This window comes from Palaemon carinicauda, chromosome 43 (genome assembly GCF_036898095.1).
Source record: "Palaemon carinicauda isolate YSFRI2023 chromosome 43, ASM3689809v2, whole genome shotgun sequence".
Classification (NCBI taxonomy): domain Eukaryota; kingdom Metazoa; phylum Arthropoda; class Malacostraca; order Decapoda; family Palaemonidae; genus Palaemon; species Palaemon carinicauda.
Genome location: NC_090767.1, coordinates 19,323,859 through 19,345,972, shown reverse-complemented (window position 1 = coordinate 19,345,972; position 22,114 = coordinate 19,323,859). Strand labels below are relative to the sequence as shown.

Sequence of the window (22,114 nt, the reverse complement as noted above, 5' to 3'; positions counted from 1 at the left end):
AGAAGAGCCTCGAACAACAACAGCCCATAATGTTCATCTTCTGGGATCTGAAAAAGGCCTTCGACAAAGTACCTCGACCTGCCATGTGGGCTGTCCTCAAAAGATATGGCTGCCCACCCGATTTTGTCAAGCTGGTGCGTGCCCTCCATGACGGAATGGTTGGGAGAGTCTGCCACCAGAACTCTCTTTCAGACCCATTCCCCATCAACGGCGGCCTGAAGCAGGGCTGTGTTCTGGCCCCGACGTGTTTCTCGGTATACACCGCAGCAATGCTCAACGAGATTCCCCCAGACACACCCTCAGTCGACCTACGTTTCCGCATGGATGGAGGCACTTTCAACCTCGCCAGACTCCGCGCCAGAACCAAGACCACCTTGTGTGCAGTGCGAGAACTGCAGTATGCTGACGACAATGCCACCCCAGGTCAGACGGCAGAGGACCTGCAGTCGTTAGCTGATGCATACAACTCTGCCTACGAACGTTTTGGGATGCAAGTCAACACAGATAAAACCAAGACCCTCGTCCAACATCCACCAGGACTGATGCTCCCCAACTTCAATACCACAGTGAATGACCAACTGTTAGAACAGGTGGACCAGTTCTCCTACCTAGGGAGCATCCTAACATCAGCTCCCACAAGCAAAAAGGACGTGGAGAACAGGATTAGGGCAGCCCACTCCGCCTCTGGCCGACTCAACTGCCGCGTATTTAACAACCACGCACTGACAATGACCACTAAAATAATGGTGTTCAGGGCAGTAGTCCTCTCCACGCTCCTGTATGCATGTGAAACATGGACGCTATATAGAAACGATATTAAAAACCTAGAACACTTCCAACAAATGAAACTGAGGCAGATCTTGAAAATCCCCTGGGAGAGCCACACCACCAACATTGAAGTCTTAGAACGTGCCTCGCTGACCAGCGTGGAGGCCACCATCATCCACCACCGCCTCCGCTGGATAGGACACGTGCATAGGATGGATCCATCTAGGCTCCCAAAGAAAATATTCTACGGAGAACTGACCCAGGGCACCAGACCACGAGGAGCCCCGAAAATGCGCTATAAAGATCAACTAAAGCGCACCCTGGCTCTAACTGACATCGATCCTTCCTCATGGGAAGAAACAGCCAGGGACAGGAAAACCGGGAGGAGTACAGTACACCATGGCACCGTGGACTTCGAGGAGAGGAGGAGACAAAATGAGGAGGCTAGGAGGAGAAGAAGGAGAGAGCGATTAGAACAGCCCCGCCCACCACCTACCCTCCCTTGTGAACACTGTCCGCGACTCTTCCACCACAGACTAGGACTTAGCAGCCACATCAGGCATAAGCACCCACCCCATAGATAGGAGGCTGATGGCTAACGACAGAACCAAATACTCGGACACGAGTGGGCGCCGACAAAGATGTTGGTCTGACCTGGAGGTGCACCAGGGTCTTCTAGTGAAACAAGAGCCCAAATAGCTCAGCAGTACCTGTAGACAACTTCAATTTCCTGACAGACCAGGTGGCAGACACACCTGCAAAATGCTCACTAGGGAAGAGGTAAAATGATTGCAATGCTCCGTCAACGCGTTTGGCACAAATCCTCGATTAGTGTAATCAGGGATATGTACTGAACGTGTTGAAAATGTCAGAATTTTAAGATCTCGCGGAAGGTTGTTGCCGCTGACAACTTTGAAAATAGTGACCTCTTCTCTTTTTGAATTGGTCACTATGGACCTTGTGAGTCTCCCAACTAGTACTGGTTTTATTGGGTGTCTGAAGGTAGTCGACCACTATGACGGCAGTACCCATAGGGAATATGAGGAGCAGCATGATATGCCAAGCACATGAAGATTGAGTTTTTCTGGTTATTTTGCATGTTCCAGTCCAGATATTGACTGACAACAGCCCTGAGTTTATTTCCCAGGAATTTATTTAGTTGTTGGAGCAGTACAATGTTGTATAAGTGAAATCAACTCCGTTTAAAGCCTTTAGTAATGGAACAAGGGAATGACTAAATCATACTGGGGGAATAGCCAAGTGTCATTGGACGCCTAACTCAACCCTTAAAACTGGGCAACAGGTAATATCCTTTTCATAAGGATTTGAGATATTTCTTAATATGCTACCTTTATAATACTTTTCCAATCGACATTGAGAACACGAGGATGCCTGTGAACGGCATGCCTGCTACAAAAGGCACAGAGGGAGTGAAGATCTACAACCGGCTTCGACACGAAGCAGTTGCAGCGTCTATCCTTCCCCCGCCAAACACCAAGTCCCTGCTTCCATTTTGTTTTCATCCATCATACAGCAAAGAAAAAGGATTAGAAGTTTTGGAAGATGTTTTATACATTTGGACACAACAGCGGCTGAAGCTAAAGTGAGTCTTCTTTAACTGGAGAAGGAGAGCAACTTACCAGCCCACCACCTGGCGTTGGATAGACCCAACTACAACGACCGATTCCAACTTGCACCGAAACAATCTCCCTAATTAAAGGACATGGGTTTGTATGTCGCAGAGGAACAAAGCTACGTTTAATAAGTACTGTATCAAATAAACAGGAGTATGAACTGAAAATGAAAAACTTTGAGGAAACTAAAGTAGCCAGTCAAAGCTTTATCCATTCAACTCCATATCATATAATAAGCTAAGGAATCAGAGCCACTATATTGTACAGTAGTGTCACCACCTTCCCAACTTGGAGGACAAATTAATTTGACATTTTGCTACTGGCAAGCGGGGAAGGTAAAGCCTTCAGCTTGTGAGGGTGCAGTTGCACACAGGGTTCCTCAATTACATTCCCTCTGTGATTAAATGCATATAAGGCATTAATGACTTAGTAATTCAGTGGTAGGCTGTCAGATATGCCAAGGAGCTACGGACAAACCTCTCTTTGTTGTCGAATATGCGGGACACCAGGCCACCCTTTTCTGCCTCGCTGGCGAATATCTTTCTGGCAGAGAAGGCCAACTCCCGAACCAAACTCTCGTTGCCGATGATCTTTGGAAGACGTTGCAAAGTACCCACGTCGGCGGCCATTCCTGGAAGAAGGGAGCTTGCTGTAGGATACCTTTGAGGCAGAAGGTCTTAAACTTACAAACATTCATTGATGCAAACAAAAAACCAATTGAAACCATTAAAAATGTTATTTTCCTTAGTAAAATAAATTTTTGAATATACTTACCCGATGATCATGTAGCTGCAACTCTGTTGCCCGACAGAAAAAACCTACGGTCGGGATACGCCAGCGATCGCTATACAGGTGGGGGTGTACAACAACAGCGCCATCTGTCGAGTAGGTACTCAGGTACTTCTTGTCAACAAGAACCAATTTTCTCCTCGGTCCACTGGGTCTCTATGGGGAGGAAGGGAGGGTCCTTAAATTCATGATCATCGGGTAAGTATATTCAAAAATTTATTTCACTGAGGAAAATAACATTTTTCAATATTAATCTTACCCGATGATCATGTAGCTGATTCACACCCAGGGGGGTGGGTGGAGACCAGCATACATGTTAACATTAGAAGCTAAGTATCCCGTATTTCATTTTAGCAGTTATTCAAAATAACAACAAAAAATAAATAAGTACCTGGTAAGGAAGTCGACTTGAACCATTACTCTGCCTTTTTAAGTACGTCTTCCTTACTGAGCCTCGCGATCCTCTTAGGATGCTGAGCGACTCCTAGGTGCTGAAGTATGAAGGGCTGCAACCCATACTAAAGGACCTCATCACAACCTCTAATCTAGGCGCTTCTCAAGAAAGAATTTGACCACCCGCCAAATCAACCAGGATGCGAAAGGCTTCTTAGCCTTCCGTACAACCCAAAAACAACAATAAAAAGCATTTCAAGAGAAAGATTAAAAAAAGGTTATGGGATTATGGGAATGTAGTGGTTGAGCCCTCACCTACTACTGCACTCGCTGCTACGAATGGTCCCAGGGTGTAGCAGTTCTCGTAAAGAGACTGGACATCTTTAAGGTAAAATGATGCGAACACTGACTTGCTTCTCCAATAGGTTGCATCCATTACACTCTGCAGAGAACGGTTCTGTTTGAAAGCCACTGAAGTAGCGACAGCTCTAACTTCATGTCTCCTTACCTTCAGCAAAGCATGGTCTTCCTCCTTCAGATGAGAATGGGCTTCTCTAATCAAAAGTCTGATGTAATAAGAAACTGCGTTCTTCGACATCGGTAAAGAAGGTTTCTTAATAGAACACCATAAAGCTTCTGATTGTCCTCGTAATGGCTTTGTACGTCTTAAATAGTACTTAAGAGCTCTTACTGGGCATAGTACTCTCTCTTGTTCGTTTCCAACCAAACTGGACAGGCTTGGAATCTCGAACGATTTGGGCCAAGGACGAGAAGGGAGCTCGTTTTTAGCTAAAAAACCAAGCTGTAAGGAACATGTAGCCGTTTCAGATGTAAAACCTATGTTCCTGCTGAAGGCGTGTATCTCACTGACTCTTTTAGCTGTTGCCAAGCAAACGAGGAAAAGAGTCTTCAAAGTGAGATCTTTAAAAGAGGCTGATTGAAGCGGTTCGAACCTTGCTGACATCAGGAACCTTAAAACCACGTCTAAGTTCCAACCTGGTGTGGCTAACCGACGCTCCTTTGAGGTCTCAAAAGACTTAAGGAGGTCCTGTAGATCTTTGTTGGTGGAAAGATCTAAGCCTCTGTGGCGGAAGACTGCTGCCAACATGCTTCTGTAACCTTTGATCGTAGGAGCTGATAGGGATCTTACATTCCTTAGGTGTAAAAGGAAGTCAGCTATCTGCGTTACAGAGGTACTGGTTGAGGAAACTGAATTCGCCTTGCACCAGCTTCGGAAGACTTCCCATTTTGACTGGTAGACCTTGAGAGTGGATGTCCTCCTTGCTCTGGCAATCGCTCTGGCTGCCTCCTTCGAAAAGCCTCTAGCTCTTGAGAGTCTTTCGATAGTCTGAAGGCAGTCAGACGAAGAGCGTGGAGGCTTGGGTGTACCTTCTTTACGTGCGGCTGACGCAGAAGGTCCACTCTTAGGGGAAGAGTCCTGGGAACGTCTACTAGCCATTGCAGTACCTCGGTGAACCATTCTCTCGCGGGCCAGAGGGGAGCAACCAACGTCAACCGTGTCCCTTCGTGAGAGGCGAACTTCTGCAGTACCTTGTTGACAATCTTGAACGGGGGGAACGCATACAGGTCTAGATGGGACCAATCCAGAAGAAAGGCATCTACGTGAACTGCTGCTGGGTCCGGAATCGGTGAGCAATAATTTGGGAGCCTCTTGGTCATCGAGGTAGCGAACAGATCTATGGTGGGCTGACCCCACAGGGCCCATAGTCTGCTGCAAACATTCTTGTGAAGGGTCCACTCTGTAGGGATGACCTGACCCTTCCGGCTGAGGCGGTCTGCCATGACAATCATGTCGCCTTGAATGAACCTCGTTACAAGCGATATCTTTCGATCTCTTGACCAGGTGAGGAGGTCCCTTGCGATCTCGAACAACTTCCTCGAATGAGTCCCTCCTTGCTTGGAGATGTACGCCAAGGCTGTAGTGTTGTCGGAGTTCACCTCCACCACCTTGCCTAGAAGGAGGGACTTGAAGCTTCTCAAGGCCAGATGAACTGCCAGTAGCTCCTTGCAGTTGATGTGAAGTGCTCTTTGATCCGGATTCCACGTGCCCGAGCATTCCCGTCCGTCCAGTGTCGCACCCCAGCCCGTGTCCGATGCGTCCGAGAAGAGAAGGTGGTCGGGGGTCTGAACAGCCAGTGGTAGACCTTCCTTGAGAAGAATGCTGTTCTTCCACCAAGTCAGTGCAGACTTCATCTCTTCGGATATAGGAACTGAGACCGCTTCTAGCGTCATGTCCTTTCTCCAGTGAGCAGCTAGATGATACTGAAGGGGTCGGAGGTGGAGTCTCCCTAACGCGATGAACTGGGCCAGCGATGAAAGCGTCCCTATTAGACTCATCCACTGTCTGACTGAACATCGGTTCCTTTTCAGCATGCTCTGGATGCATTCTTGGGCTTGACTGATTCTGGGGGCCGACGGAAAAGCCCGAAAAGCTCGACTCTGAATCTCCATACCTAGATAGACTATAGTTTGGGATGGGACGAGTTGGGACTTTTCTACATTGACCAGGAGACCCAATTCCTTGGTCAGATCCATAGTCCATTTGAGATTCTCCAGACAGCGACGACTTGACGGAGCTCTTAAAAGCCAGTCGTCCAAATAGAGGGAGGCTCTGATGTCTGCCAAATGCAGGAATTTGGCAATATTCCTCATCAGTTTGGTAAACACAAGAGGTGCCGTGCTTAGGCCAAAGCACAGGGCTTGGAACTGGTAAACGACCTTTCCAAAGACGAACCTTAGGAAAGGTTGGGAGTCTGGATGGACGGGGACGTGAAAGTACGCGTCCTTTAGGTCCAACGAGACCATCCAGTCTTCCTTCCTGACCGATGCTAGCACCGACTTCGTCGTCTCCATGGTGAACGTCTGCTTGGTGACAAAGGCATTGAGAGCACTGACGTCCAGCACCGGTCTCCACCCTCCTGTCTTCTTCGCTACTAAGAAGAGACGGTTGTAGAAGCCCGGGGATTGATGGTCCCGGACTATGACTACCGCTCCCTTTTGTAGCAAGAGAGACACCTCTTGCTGTAAAGCTAGCCTCTTGTCCTCCTCTTTGTACCTGGGAGAGAGGTCGATGGGAGTAGTTGCTAGAGGGGGCTTGCGCAAGAATGGAATCCTGTACCCCTCTCTGAGCAACTTCACAGACTGTGCGTCTGCACCCCTGTTCTCCCAGGCCTGCCAGTAGTTCTTGAGCCTGGCTCCCACTGCCGTCTGGAGAGGTTGGCAGTCAGACTCTGCCTTTTGAGGACTTGGAACCCTTCTTCTTTTTGCCACGTTGACTATCGGCACGGGTACCTCCTCTGCTGGAGGTTCTGCCACGAAAGGGCGGAATGAACCTAGACGCTGGTGTGTCCATCCTAGGTCTAGGCACGGAAGGTAAAGCTGTGACTTTACGTGCGGATGAAGCCACCAGGTCATGGGTATCCTTCTGGATCAACGAGGCAGCAATCCCCTTGATCAGCTCTTCAGGAAAGAGACACTTGGAAAGCGGAGCAAACATCAACTCTGACTTCTGACATGGTGTGATCCCCGCCGACAAGGAGCAAAGGTGATCTCGCTTCTTAAGAACTCCAGACACGTACGAAGCCGCAAGCTCGCCAGACCCATCCCGAATGGCTTTGTCCATGCATGACATGATGAGCATGGCAGAGTCCTTATCCGAAGGGGAGGTCTTTCTGCTTAACGCTCCCAAACACCAGTCCAGGAAGTTGAAGATCTCAAAAGCACGAAAAACTCCCTTCAAAAGATGGTCCATATCCGAAAAGGTCCAGCAAATCTTGGAGCGTCTCATAGCCAGTCTGCGGGGAGAGTCTACCAGACTTGAGAAGTCGCCCTGGGCAGAGGCAGGAACTCCCAAGCCGGGATCTTCTCCCGTGGCATACCAGACGCTAGATTTGGAAGCAAGCTTGGTCGGTGGAAAGATGAAGGATGTCTTCCCAAGTTGCTTCTTGGACTGCAACCACTCTCCCAGTACCCTTAAAGCTCTCTTGGATGAGCGCGCGAGTACGAGCTTCATAAAGGCAGGAGCTGCTGACTGCATGCCTAAAGAGAACTCAGAGGGAGGTGAGCGCGGGGTTGCAGACACAAACTGGTCCGGATACAACTCCTTAAACAGGGCAAGGACTTTCCTAAAGTCTAAGGAGGGAGGCGTAGTCTTGGGTTCCTCTATGTCGGAGTGTTGATCGTCCAAATGCGCAGCTTCGTCGTCATCAGAGACTCCTTCATCCGAATGCTGAGGAGGAAGCGGCAAAGGAGGAGAAGAAAGCTGAACGGCTGAATCCGGCAGCACGGGTGCATGCGTAGCTGCACTGGATCCAACATCATGCCGCTGCTGGTCAGTCTGAGAGCTGGCAACAACAAAAGCGGAGTGATGGTGCGTGGTGGGGACTGCCGTGGGTTGCGGAGACTGCCGCATTGCGTCAAAACACGGCAGCTTGACAGCACCTTCCCACTGCTGATGCGGTAGCTCACGCATGTCAACGGAGGGTGCCGCACGTCGGCTAACGTCAACATGCGTCTGGCAGGGTCGACTGCGCATCGGTGGTGGAGCTCTCACAGCCGGAGTGTGGGAGCAGGCAGCCGCAGTGTCTGCTGAGCGCACAACCGTGGCAGGTTGTAGGTTAACAGGTGCAGTGTCAACCTTCTCAGCACGATACTCCTGCATGAATGATGCTAGCTGAGTCTGCATAGACTGCAGCATAGACCACTTAGGGTCTACCGCGGATGGTGCGGCAACAGACGGAGTGATTGCCTGCTGCGGAACCACTCTACCTCTCTTGGGAGGTGTGCAGTCTTCGGAAGACTGCACCGAGTCCGAACTGACCCAGTGGCTACACCTGGGCCGTTGGACTCGCTCGGAAGGGACCTTGCGCTTGAGAGGTCGTGAGACCTTGGTCCAGCGTTTCTGCCGAGAAACTTCTTCCACAGACGAGGAATGAATGGGCTCACTCGTCTGTTTGTGGATGTGACGATCTCTGCAAGATACGTCCGCAACCACTGAGGGTACATCTGTACGCTGATCAAGGCCTGTCGAACCCTTTGGTCCTTCGACATTGCTTCTGCCCTGGGCTTGGGAGCTTGCAATAGGTCCCGGACTGGGAGGACGACTGGCACGAACAGATGCACCCTCATGCGTAACACAGACACTGACACTTTTCACCGCACTTGCACTCACTACACTTCCCACTGCACTTTTCTCCTTCAACTCTTTGACATCGGCCAAGAGTTGATTGCGGTCATTAGCTAATGACTCCACTCTGTCACCAAGAGCCTGAATGGCACGCATCATGTCCGCCATCGAGGGTTGCTGAGAGCTAGTAGAAGGGTCGGGAGTCACCACTACAGGGGAAGGAATAGGTTGAGGGGCATGGGGAGAGGAAAAATCAAAAGAGCGAGACGAACTCCTCCTGATCCTATCCTTCTCTAGCCTACGTGCATTCTTAAGGAATTCATTAAAATCGAATTCCGAAAGCCCAACGCATTCCTCACATCGATCTTCCAATTGACAGGATTTACCCCTACAATTGGAACAAACGGTGTGAGGATCTATAGAGGCCTTCGGAAGACGCCTAGAACAGTCCCTAGCGCTACACTGCCTGTACTTGGGAACTTGAGTATGGTCAGACATCTTGAATTAGCCAAAGGGGGGAATTCAAAATCTATCCAAGTCGTCAACAAATAATCCAAATCTAATCAAAAAAGCTTGATAAGGTAATGATAATAACTCCTGTACAGCGAAAGCTAATATCTAGAGAGAATACATCACCAAAAAGCGTGAAATCAACTCCAGAAACAACAGCGTATCAAGTAGGTCTTGCCGGTGGCACGACAGAGGAAAAATTGGTTCTTGTTGACAAGAAGTACCTGAGTACCTACTCGACAGATGGCGCTGTTGTTGTACACCCCCACCTGTATAGCGATCGCTGGCGTATCCCGACCGTAGGTTTTTTCTGTCGGGCAACAGAGTTGCAGCTACATGATCATCGGGTAAGATTAATATTGAAAATTAGATATTGTATCACATGTTCATAATGATAGACTGTAATAAATAATATTACATAACTTGAATGCAGAAAGCAAGAGGATATTTGCAATATGAAACCGAATTATTTGTTGACTTTTACATCTGAAAATCCTAAGAATGTGAGTTAGGTGAAGTCTACCACAGGACAAAATGTAAACAAATTTAGAACCTATTAAGTTTGTGAGTTGCGGTTACTCACAGATGTTAGCTTATTACTATTCTGCAGAAGGACTCTTGAAAATTGAAATGGTCTGGATATAATGATGGATAAGATGATTAGCAAAGAAGAGGAGGAGAGAGAGAAAGGGCAACAGTGATGGTCATTTAATAAGATAAAGATGAAAAATTTACAAGTTGATTTATATTTTTCCTAACTATATAAACTCGAGTCCTTTACTATAGGAGAATGGATAAAAGGCAGTCAAAGCTTTAACAAGGTGTCAACAGCCTGTGGGTGGCAGGGAGACGTCTCGCTGTAACCGCACTTGGATTGCAGCCGGGACTTGTTCTGGGGGTTTGTTGTGATGACGGGAAAGTTTTAGTGAAGGTTTGTATACTTTGGAAATATACAAATTATTCTTAAAAAAATTGTTCATTCATTCCAACACAAATCGAAACCATCAACCTTTACTATAGGAGACTAATCCTTATTATTATTACAAGCCAAGCTACAACCCTAGTTGGAAGAGCAAGAAGCTATAAGCCCAGTGAGGAAAGGAAAGAAGGAAATAAATAAATAAACTTCAGGAGAAGTAATGAACAATCAAAGTTAAATATGTTAAGAACAACAACATTAAAATAGATCTTTCATATTTAAACTATAAAATATTCAAAAAATAAGAAAAATGAGTAATAAGATAGAACAGTGTGCCTGAGACACCCCACATAAAGAGATCTCTACCCCAAGATAGTAGAGGACCAAGGTACAGAGGCTATGACACCACCCAAGGAGAGGGAACAATGGTTTGATGTTGAAATATTCTCTTAGCTGGGAGGAAGTCTCTGTTCCAACTGAATTTACCACTCAAAATGCAAGGGGGGGGGGGGGGAGCTTCACGCCTAGATCTATTGGGTGAAGATCTAGAGGAAGGAGAAGGTGTGACCAGTGAAGTTCAGGAAGGCAAAGATCTAGTAGAAGGTGACCTCTTCCTAGAGGAGAGATCACTCTGAAGCTGAGTCACAACCTAGTGATAGGGGTCCAAAGAGCTACGAAGGTCCAATGAGGAAGACCTCGTACGGTGCCAAGCTACAGCTGAAGTAGAGACCTCATGACAAGCAGGAAGGTAAAGAGAAGGCTCGGGATGGGCCGGTCATGCGAGAGCGCCAGCTGCTGAGGAGAAGACATCACCAGGGCAATGACCTACAGGTGATATTTTACCTCCTGGAACTGCTAGAGCTTCCTGGAACTGCTAGAGCTTCTCTGAAAGGGAGTCCAGACTCCCCCAGAGATCACCACAGCACTCATGAGGCATCAGCTGTGTGAAGAAAGAGATGGTGAGTCCCCCTGAGGAGGAGGTGCTGCCGTTTGGCAAGGGAAAACGACATGACCTGTTTGTCCAAGGCTTAAACGACCATCACTCCTACTCGAGTAGGGAGTTCTGGAGGAGGAAAAGGGCACCCTAGACTTCTTCAACTTTGAGGTTGACCCTGAAGGGGAAGAATCCCTCTTGGACTTCTCTTTCTTCCTACTGCCAAACAACACCCACTAGGAAGATGGCTACTCCCTACACTCACTCCATGGATAGGCCTCGGAGCATACGTGGCCTCTGCAGGACCAACACGGCCTGTGAGGATCTACTTCTACACTACTCATGAAGGCGCCGCAAGTATGGGGCGGCACCTACAGGCATGTCCGCCTGACGAGTAGAGGGGAAGGCAATAAAAAGAAAAAAAAACCAACACACTTGTCCTCTCTGATGGGTGGAATCATGTGGGGTTACAGCGAGCTGCCTCCTCGATGGTTGTTTACACCTGGGTGAAGTGTTCCAGCTTCATTTTCATCCCTTTTCCTAAAGAGAAGGACGATGATAGTTTGTCTTGGTGTTGTGACAAACTAAAACAAAACAAACAACAACTGATCATGAGGCAGTATTCCATAATGCTGTTAGTCAGAAATTGAATTGTGAAATGTTCGTTTTGTATTCAAAAGTAAAAACAAGAGGGATGGAACACCCATATATCTCTGAGAGAGAGAGAGAGAGAGAGAGAGAGAGAGAGAGAGAGAGAGAGAGAGAGAGAGAGAGAGAGAGATTCCTCACCAATATCAACCTCCTTTACTTGGAACCAGGCATCAGACGTGCAGTAACGTATATCAACCGAGCAGAAGAGGTCCACCCCACCTCCAACACACGCATTGTGAATGGCAGCTATCACAGGCTTCGGGCACTGGGGAGATGGAAGGTTTCGTTTAATATCAATACGTAAGTTGAGGAATCTGCAAAATGAAAAAGTTTTCATACAAAAAAAAAGGGTTTGACATCACTGGTTACAAAACCTTAATGGGATTAGTTATGGTTTGTATATCCTGTATAAGCAAATGTGTGAAATATAAATATATATATATGTGTGTGTGTATGCAAACAGAGTATGATGAAAATCCAAAGAATACCAAGAGATACCAATAGTTTCAAAATTGACCTGGTGAGTCCAGCCAGTTTTATCTAGCTTCCCAACACAACATTTGAGTCAAATAGAAATATATTTTTTCTCAAAATGTTAAAAATCTCGAAATATCCATTTGAACCCGAGACCTTTAATATGATAAAGCTTCAGCGAAGATAAACACGGCTTGACCTAGGACGAGAGGGGTGGATCAGGCAGTAGGTACTGCCACTTGAAAGTCCCAAGTCATTAAAAGTCTTTTATTTATTCCCATCCGTCATACAAAGCTTTGACCTTTCATTCGATACGTATCCTCGGGAGGCGTGGAAGCCCCTATTGGACTAAACTGACTGGCTTTACTGACCCAGGAATTGTCAATGTACTTTGGTCCTGTAAAAGGAAGGAAAGTCATGACTTATTCAAACTACCTGAGCATAGATATGTTGGAGTGTTAGGAGTCTCCAAATCCTTTGAGGTCGAGTGTCCGGGTGTAACGGAAAAGCCCACGATCTCTCAATCCTTCTCCTTGCAAAGAGCGACTGCTAGAACCCCAAGAGAGAAGGAAGGAAGAAAGGGCCAGATATTCTTACCTTTCATTCTTGGACTTTATTGCACAACATGCTGAGCAGCATCTGCCACAGGTACTAAAGAGGATGTGTCCAGGAAGTGCTGCCTCCAGTACTTGTACCACAGACAGATTCTTCTTGAAGGCGAGGGTAGAGCCCATACTTGACTTTGTTGGGTCGCGCCTTCGAAGCGCCGCAGTGTGGCTTCCTCCGGGGTCGGGTATGTGTGTTTGATGGTTTAGCAAAGCCAAAGGAGGTGTACTCTTAAAAATGGGCTTTTTCACCCTACCAGTGCTAAGGCACAACGTTTTCTGCTTCGGTCCAAAGTGCCGAGCGCTCTTGAGATAACACCCTCACAAGACAGAGAATTAGGTCATGCCAATGTTTAGTCGCATCTAGGAGAGGAAAGAAGCGATGGAGAAGGACTCGAACCTTGGGTCGTGGATTGCTAGGTTTTGTGTCTGTCTTAGCTACGAACTCTGGAACAAGGGTCGTCAAGATCTTCCATCCCTTGTCATGGTTAATAGAATATGAAAGGACATGAAGTTCCCCATCTTTTTCACCAAGACTAGAGCCAGCAAGAAAAAGGTCTCAAGTGTCAAGACACCCGTTTGATCCTCTTCTTAATGGCTTGTACGGCGAGTGTTTAAGATAGCTGAGAAATCTTGAGACGTCCAAGGACAGGACAGGAGAGGACGGGAGTTCTTGAAGCTCCTCATCATCATGGACAGTGCCCATGAAGAGGAAAGGTCCAGCCCTTTCAAGCTGAAGGCTTGGCTCAAGGCTGCCAAAGAGACTGAGATAAGCTCTTCTTGGTGAAGATAGATAAAGACTTAGGCAATTAGTTGCAGAGACTCCCAGTTTATGATGCCAATCACAGAAGATGGCCCACTTTCCATACAAAATAGTTGCTGAGGATCTATGGAAGTATCCAGATATCTCACATAAACCCTTTCGCTGGAAGGCAATGTTGGATAGCCTCCACTGTAAAATAAAAGGGACTTCACTGACTTGTGAAACCTCTGCATATGGAAATGACAAAGAAGGTTGGGCAACTACGATAGTTGTACCGGTACCTCGATCCGGATCACCAGCAAATCTGGAAACCATTCAGCGTGTGGCCACTTAGGAGCCCCCAGGGTTTGCCTGAAATTTGAGGTTGTCAACAGTTTGTGGAGTATTCTAAATAGCAGGCAACAAGATGGAAAGACTCGACTTCTGTCAATTGATCATGATACCCACATGGGTGCAACAAGCTTGTTCAGATCCTGGAGCAACTCTCTCCTAGAGGACGACAAGATCAACCAATCTCTTATAGCAAGAAAAAGGTCATTCAGTAGTTTTTCTTAGTCAGCTGATTTTGGAAACTTAGACTGTGGTAACAAAGACCTTACAAACGTAAACAATGGAACAGACATACATTCTCTGTGTTTTTATTTCATAAGATGATACTGAAATGTGACTATTACATATATAATTATTGAACACTGTACTGTACAATTAAGTAAAACATCAGTAATATTAAAATCCTGTTTATATCAAATACAGCTGTCCTTTTGGGCCACAGAAAAAGGACAAACTTTTAGGTCAATGGAGTAGCCTGGTTGAGCAGTACTGTTCATAAATTAGTGATTGATCAGATTTCAATTTTCTCATTTATGCATACCTACGGATGTGTCTACCGTAAAAATAAATTTTGGATAAAAAGAGGGTTTTAGAGTGTATAATAGGTTTATAAGAGCGTTAGGAGTGTTTATAAAGCTTGAATTTATGAAGAAAATACAAAATATTAAAAATCATAAAAGTAATTTATACTCTTCCTAGCTATACAAACCTAAGTCCTTTGGTCAGGGTAGATTCTGACAAAACCTGGAAATGGCCAATGTAGAATTATCAAGGTCCTAGCAACTGCCACCCGGTATTCCCTTGTGGTCCGGGTCTGACAATGCTCCGAGCCTCCACTTTCCTTCTGCCTGGGACTTGGGGTGGATGCAGCGAGAAGTAAAACCTATAGGTTTAAAGGCCGCTCATGAATGGCAGAGGCAAAGGACAGTGACACTGCCCTATCAAGCCAGACAATGCCCTAGAGACTGACCATATTACATATGATTAGCACCGAAGCCCCCTCTCCACCCATGCTAGGACCAAGGAGGGCCAGGCAATGACTGCTGATGACTCACCAGATAGACCTATAGGCTCCCCCCAAACCCCCCCTCCTTAGGCTCACAAGGACAATGAGGTTGCAGCGACCAAAGGAACTAACGAGTTTAAGCGGGACTCACACCCCAGTCTGGCAATCACCAGGCAAGGACGCTACCACCAGGCCATCACAACCTTAATTACTTTTAGAATTTGTGATTTGTTCCTAAGCAAATACAAGCCTTCATCTTTTAATAGGGAAGCCATCCTTACAAGGGATGAAGTTTCGCTCGTCCATTTAGCTAGCAATCCAGGATCGTGATGCTAAGTCTGGTAACAAGAGCAAAGGATCCTTGCAACCCATGACCCATGGGTGAAGGACCTATTGTGTGGTAAAGGAGTTTTTAATACAAGAATCTATCTTCGGTGAGAGCATAGTTCCTGTTATGGACTAATATAGGTATTGGGTTGGCCTTAACCGTCAAACACCCTTCGCAAGAAGTGTGGAGATTCTACACTTGAACTATTTGGTAAAATAACTACCCATCACTAGTATGCCCACCTACACCTGTGTCCCTCCCAGCACTATAACGCTTCTTCGGCTGATTCCAAGAGACGGAAGGAAGGAAAAGAAGGAAGAGAGCCAATCTTAGACAAGATGCTTCTACGTCTCGGAAGGAGCGAGGTTGCTACATCACTTGCTGGGCATCTACTGGTACCACAGTGTCCTATGGAGAATGTGTCCAGGGACCTGTAGTGCGTTGTGAAGATGGTCTGTCTTTTCCAAGCTACTGTCTTCAAAACTTGAGCAAGTGAATGGTTGTTTCTGAAGGCTAAAGACCAATGGTTCCTCCTCTTGTTCCTAGAGGGCTCTACTGTGACTTAACAAAGCCAGGAGGATATGGTATGTCTGGAGATTTTCTTCTTTGTTCTCCCTGCACTAACAAAGAGACTGTACATTGGGTCTACCTGATCTCGTGAGCTTTATGTAGAACCTCACTACCCTTACAGGCCATGGAAGAAAGTCATCTGACTTATCGGTCGTCTCCTTTAGCGATGATACTGATAAGGATTCAAATCTAAAGTTAGTGATCAATGGGTTTTGAGGTTGTGCCACAAATTCGTGAATGAAGGAGAACAAGACCTGTCTCCCCCGCCCAGAAAGTAACACTAAATACGGTAAGACCATCAGGCTCTCTCCCACTTTTCACTGAAACGGATGCTAACACTGTCATAGGAGTGAGATCCCTATCTGAGGCTCTAGTCAAGGGTTTGTAAGGATTTATAAGGATTCTTCCAGAGTGACCGAGGGACCCTGGTCACATACCATACCAAACTGATGGTTATTTCTCGTGGGGAACAAGATTCTTCAAAACGACGGGTCAAAGAAGATAATTCCCACAAGGAAGAGAGGTCTACTCCTTAGTCTGAAGACTCGTCAAGGCTAAGTGATATAGCCTTTAATCACTGAAAATGAGAAGAGTTTTTCATTCCTCAGGTAAATAAGAAAATCCACAACTAGTAGAATACAGATTTCGAGTAGCGAAACGTTCTTCCCACGACACCAATCAGTGAAGACCGCCCACTTTGCTTGGTAGACAGCTGATGAAAACAGCTAAAGAGAGTTGCTTTGCAGTTGGTTGTGAAAAGCCTTTCTCTCTGAGAAGATGCTGGATAACTTCCAAAAGTGAAGAGAGAGAGAGCCAGTCCAATGCCCTGTGGTATCTCTCCTTATGCGACTAACATAGGAGGTTGTACAAAGTTAGACTTGGAAGGTCTGGGAGGTTGGGTGTGATGACGGCTCTCATGTTCATTTTCCTTAGGAGACAAATAATACGATGGCCCAGATGCCGAGGCCGTCCCACGGGTGTTGAAACGCGCCCCAAAGTGATGCTGCTGGGTCCGGCACTGATGAGCAATAAACTTCTTGTTTGTTGTTGAGGTGAAAGGCAAACATGTCTATTATTGGGGAACCCTATTAAATCATGTTTACTCTCTACCAGATAATACAAAGAACATTTTGCGACTGCAACTTGACTGCGATGACTTACATTGTCTACCATCATGTTTCATTTCCCTGGAATGAAACGTGCCCACATGGTTACCATGTTGTCTTCCAACCATAAGTGAATTCTCACCTCCAACTGGTAAAGGGGTCGAGAAACTGACCTCCTTTGCTTGCTGAAATAAGACACTACTATAATATTGTCACTCATCAACAATACTGAATGATCTTCTACCAAGTCCTGGAAATGAATTAGAGCTAGGTACGTTGCCTTCAGTTCTAAGACGTTTTTATGGACCTCTTGCCAATGTCTGTCGTCCACCGACCTGACGTGGCGTGAGTTAGAATGTGCGTTCCCCTGCCTTCTCTGGATACATCTGACAAAAGGATGAGTTCTAGGATAAGAAGCTGTAAGGAGGATTGCTCCATCAGGTTCCTCTTCTGCAGCCACCAGGACAGGTTCTTTCAGAATTCCTGTGTCACATTGACTAGAACAGTGGAACCTCTACAATGAAAAATGTATTCATGTTCCTGTTGATTACATTTTGCAGGTAGTGGGCGGTGAAGGTCGTCTGATGCTTCCACACGCCCTCTTGCAGTACCTGCGCCACAGAGTAGTTCTTTCGAAACGCCAGGGACATTGCAATGCCCCTGACGTCATGAGCTCTGGGTCGGAGGAGGGTCAGGATTAAGAGTAAGGTCAAAGACCTTGCAAACCCAAGAAAAATGTGTATTCTTTGTGACTCATCTCTTGACCTTCCCCATGCAGACTAACATTGCTGACACACGGGGTCGAGCTGCTGCTTTTCTTTTAAGGTAACACCTCAGACTCCTCACTGGGCAAAGTTCCAGTTGGTCTGGATCTTTGGTAACAGAAAAGAGACTCTCGATCCTAAAGGGACTCAATCTAGGATCTGATACCTCCGGACTTTGAGTCTTAACAATGAACTCAGGGACAATGCAGAGTATTACCTCTCTCCATCCCCTTGAATGGGAAATGTTGTATGAAAGACCACGGACTCTCTTGGCTGAGGCCAAAGCAAGTAAGAGCACCGTCTTCAAGGAAAGGTGGCAATCTGTTGGCTGGCGTGATGGTTTGTAGGAGGGACCCTTCAGGGACTGAAGGAAATGAACCACGTTCCAAAGAGGTCTAACTTCCAACTGAGGAAGAGTAATCTCAATGCTGTATAAATAGAGAAAGTTCCAACAAGGAGAAAATATTTATTCCTTTCAGTTTAAAGGTGAGACCTAAGGCTGAGTGGTAGCTTTTGACTGCCGAAGCCGAGAGAAGCATTTCTTCCCAGAGGTGTACAAGCAACTCCGCTGTTGTTGGAATAGAGGCATCGAGGGGAGTGATACCCCTTCCACGATACCAACCTCAGAAAACAGAGCACTTAGCCTGGTAGACTGACGCTGAAGAGCATCTGAAGTGTCTAGACACCCTTTACGCAACTCGTTACAAAAATCCTCTCAGAAAGGAGATGCTGGACAGTCTCCAGGCATGAAGTCGAAGCAAAGCTATAGCTCTGTGGAAGATGTTAGCATGTGGCTGTTTGAGTAGATCATGTGGTGGAGGAAGTTCCTTCGGAAGCTCCGTCACGAGCTGCAGAATGTCCGGGAACCACTCGGTGTGATGCCAAAGCGAAGCTATTAGGGCCACTGATAAGTTCTTGCTTACCCTGAATTGGTTAAGAACTTTTTTCATCAGACAGCATGGGGGAAATAAGTACGCATCGATGTTGGCCCACTGTTGTTGGAATGTATCTTGCCAGAGAACCTGGGGGTCCGGGATTGGGGAAAAGTAGAGTGGGAGCCTGAAATTCAGGGCTGTCCCGAACAGGTCCACAGTCGGGGAATCCTACAAAGTCAGGACTTTGTTGGCTACTAGATGATTCAAAGACCACTTGGAGCCCAATATCTGATTCGCTCTGCTTAGATTGTCTACAAGCACATTCCTCGTGCCTAGAATGAAGCGAGCAGATAGAAACACTGAGTTGTCTTCTGTCCATCCGAGTATCTCTACTGCTAGATGCCGCAGGGGCAGTGAAAAAATACCGCCTTGCTAGTTTAGGTAAGCTACTACCGTGGTGTTGTCACTCATCAACACAACGGAGTGACCCGCAAGGAACTGGTGGAACTGTTGGAGGACAAGGAAGGCTGTCCTCATCTCTTAGAGATTTATATGCTGGTAGCTTTCTGATTCTGACCACAGGCCAGAGATGGTGTGGTGCAGCATGTGGGGCTTCACCCTCCTACTGATGCATCTGAAAAAAGCATCAATTCCAAGGGAGGGACGAGAAGATCAACCTCCTTGCGGAGGCTCTTGTCTGCAAACCACCACCTGAGGTCTGTCTGTACCTCTGGCCCAAGACGAACTAGGGTGTCTAGGAATCGGAGGCCTGATTCCATTGAGACTTGAGTCGCTACTGGCAGGATCGCATTCTGAGGCAACCGTTGGGTACTAGACGGGACAGAGATAATAGACTTATAAGACTTAACCAGCTCTGCGCTGGTAGCTCTTCTCGTCTGAGGAAGGACCATGCTACCTTCCTCAGCCTCTGAATTCTTTCTTCTCATGGAAATGCTTTTTGCCATTTGGTGTCTATTATCATGCCCAGGTATACCAGTCTTTGAGAACGTAGCAGATGAGACTTCCAGGTTTACCATGATCCCCAGATCTTGGCAAAGCCTTTGAAGTTTGTTTCGGTGTTGAAGAAGGGTCGCCACCGAGTCTGCTAGAATCAGCCAGTCGTCCGGATATCTTACAAGATGGATGCCGATTCTGTAAGCCCAAGATAACACTAGGAAGAACACTTTCAAACAGACCTGAGGTGCCAAGAAAAGACCAAAACACAACACTTTGAACTGGTCTTGTTTCTGATTGAACATGATTCTTATATACTTCCTGGAAGACAGATGGACTGGAATCTGGAAGTATGCGTCCTTGAGATCCAGTGTAGACGTTCTATGCAATTCTGCAACAAAATCGATGAAGACATGACTCCCTACAGGATGCTCTTCGAGCGAAAAAAGAAGCAGCGGCAGCATCGATCACAATGCTCTTCCAGCCTCGCAAAAAAGAGCCAGTTCCTCCTGCTACTATGCCTTCGGAAGAAATTGAAGAAGTGTCCCAGGAAGAAGTTGAAGAGGTGTCCCAGGAAAGGACACCTCCGTCTGAAGAGACGTAAAATACTATCATTGGCTGCACAGTAGAAGACATCATCAGCTTCATCATCATCATTTCTACTGTGCAGCAAATTCATCGCCATCATCATTCAAGTTTTTCTTCAACTTCTTTCGTGGTGACTACAGTAACAATCTTTATTTTTTTATACTACTTTAATATTCTAACATTTTAATATTTGTGCCTGTTTTAGTTTAGGGTACTGTAGTACATGCATTAAGTGTTCTGTACATTAAAGGGTAGTTTGTTAACAGTACTACGTACAAGGGAAGGTTTTAAAAGTCTGAATATACATGTTATAACCTATCATATTTTTTTGTTTATTACATTTAAAACGGAAGGTTTCCGTTTCAGGCGGCGTCATAAAGAAAAACATTATATAATGGCATTCATTTCATTTATTTGGAAGTCCTAAGAAAAATTAAGTAAAACATTGGTAATAACAAAATCAACATATAATCAATATAATCGATGCAAAAACTAACCTATACACAGATGTGTAAATGCGTTTGTTTCTTCATTATGATCAGAGATAATCGTAAACAAAACGTTGGTTGTCATTTTTTATCGTGCTTTTTGGCGTGTTTAGGAAACGCATGATATAAAATCGCCTTTAATATTTGTGCCTGTTTTAGTTTAGGGTACTGTAGTACACGCATTAAGTGTTCTGTACATTAAAGGGTAGTTTGTTAACAGTACTACGTAAAGGGAAGGTTTTAAAAGTCTGAATATACATGTTAAATAAATACGTAAATATGGTGTCACTACTTCGCGCATTTTCAGCTATCGCGGTCGGGTTTGGAACCTATCTACCGCGATAAACGAGGGTTCACTTCCATCTTTTGGCCCACAAGGTTGAGGACCGGCAGAGGAGCAGATTCAGGATGAGATCGAGTAGTCAAAAAAGGAGTCCAAGATTTCTTCGACTTTGAGGAAGACCCCGAAAGCGAAGAATCTCAATTCAACTTCTTTTTCCTGCGCCCATATCTCTCCCACTGGGAGGCAGACCACTCCCTACACTCATCACAGGTGTTGTCCAGATCACCCTGATGGTCCCAGCAAGCCGGACACAGGCTGTGGGGTTCCGTCTCAAGGGAGGACATAATGGTACTCCAAGAGCGGCCTTCGGGACCAGGACAGGTATGCATGGAACAAGGTGAACACACAGTTGGAAAAGTAAAAGCATAAAAGTATTATTCAAGTGGCTAGTCTTGGCGGGAGAGAGCGGGGCAACGTCCATCTGCTTCCGAGCCAGAAAGCAAAATGGTTGCTCAGCAAAGGTGTGTGAGTGAGCATGTTAGCCAGCTACCCCTACCACTAACTAGTGGTTGGGGTGGTTTTCCCTGGCTAAAGTTATCATGGTTCGTCTTTCGGCGAATTCCCCTATAAATAGCGGAGGGTTTGTATTTAGTGACAGAACAACTACTGACTTTTGATAAAACTGTGATAAGGTTGAAATACCTTTTCCATGAACTATTAGATTTATGTGAAGGGCTAAAGGTACCTTTTCCTTGAAGCTTCTCTTCACACAGACCTTTCTGTCCTCCACCTCATAGACGTCCCCTCATTGATGCATCCGCCTCCCATCTGACCTGAGGCGACAAAACGTGACGTGCCTAGAGCTTTGCATATGGCGTCGTACATCCTCGATGTCATGGCAAACAGTCCTGAAATTGTCAAATGGAATATCAGTGCGTAATACAGTACAGTTATCAATAACATACGATGTATAAAATATAGTGATGCATCTAAACACGTACCAGATCTATGTATATGCATAATGCCTATCTATCTTCTGAGTAAAATTTTTAATCAATATCATCTATAAAATATCCGCGATCTAAGACAGTCTAATGGGTTTTCAGTTTATTTGCTGTTGAAATTAAGATCAATTTCAGTGAAAGCACATTACAGTATTTACTACAGGAAGAACTATATGATCAAAATGTTGTCACGTCCATAACTCCAATTTTACCGCTTTTTCTCTGATGCAAG

The 22,114-nt window shown here is 46.1% G+C and overlaps 1 long non-coding RNA gene across 1 annotated transcript; it reads right to left on the bottom strand.

Annotated features, from left to right (window-relative positions):
• Positions 1-2,883: 2,883 nt before the first annotated feature.
• On the bottom strand, positions 2,884-21,781 carry LOC137633930 (uncharacterized). The gene is made up of 3 exons (XR_011042356.1): positions 21,624-21,781; positions 11,883-12,009; positions 2,884-3,033 (listed from the first exon to the last, which is right to left on the bottom strand). It is a non-coding gene; the product is annotated as an uncharacterized lncRNA (long non-coding RNA).
• Between the last annotated feature and the right edge of the window lie 333 nt (positions 21,782-22,114).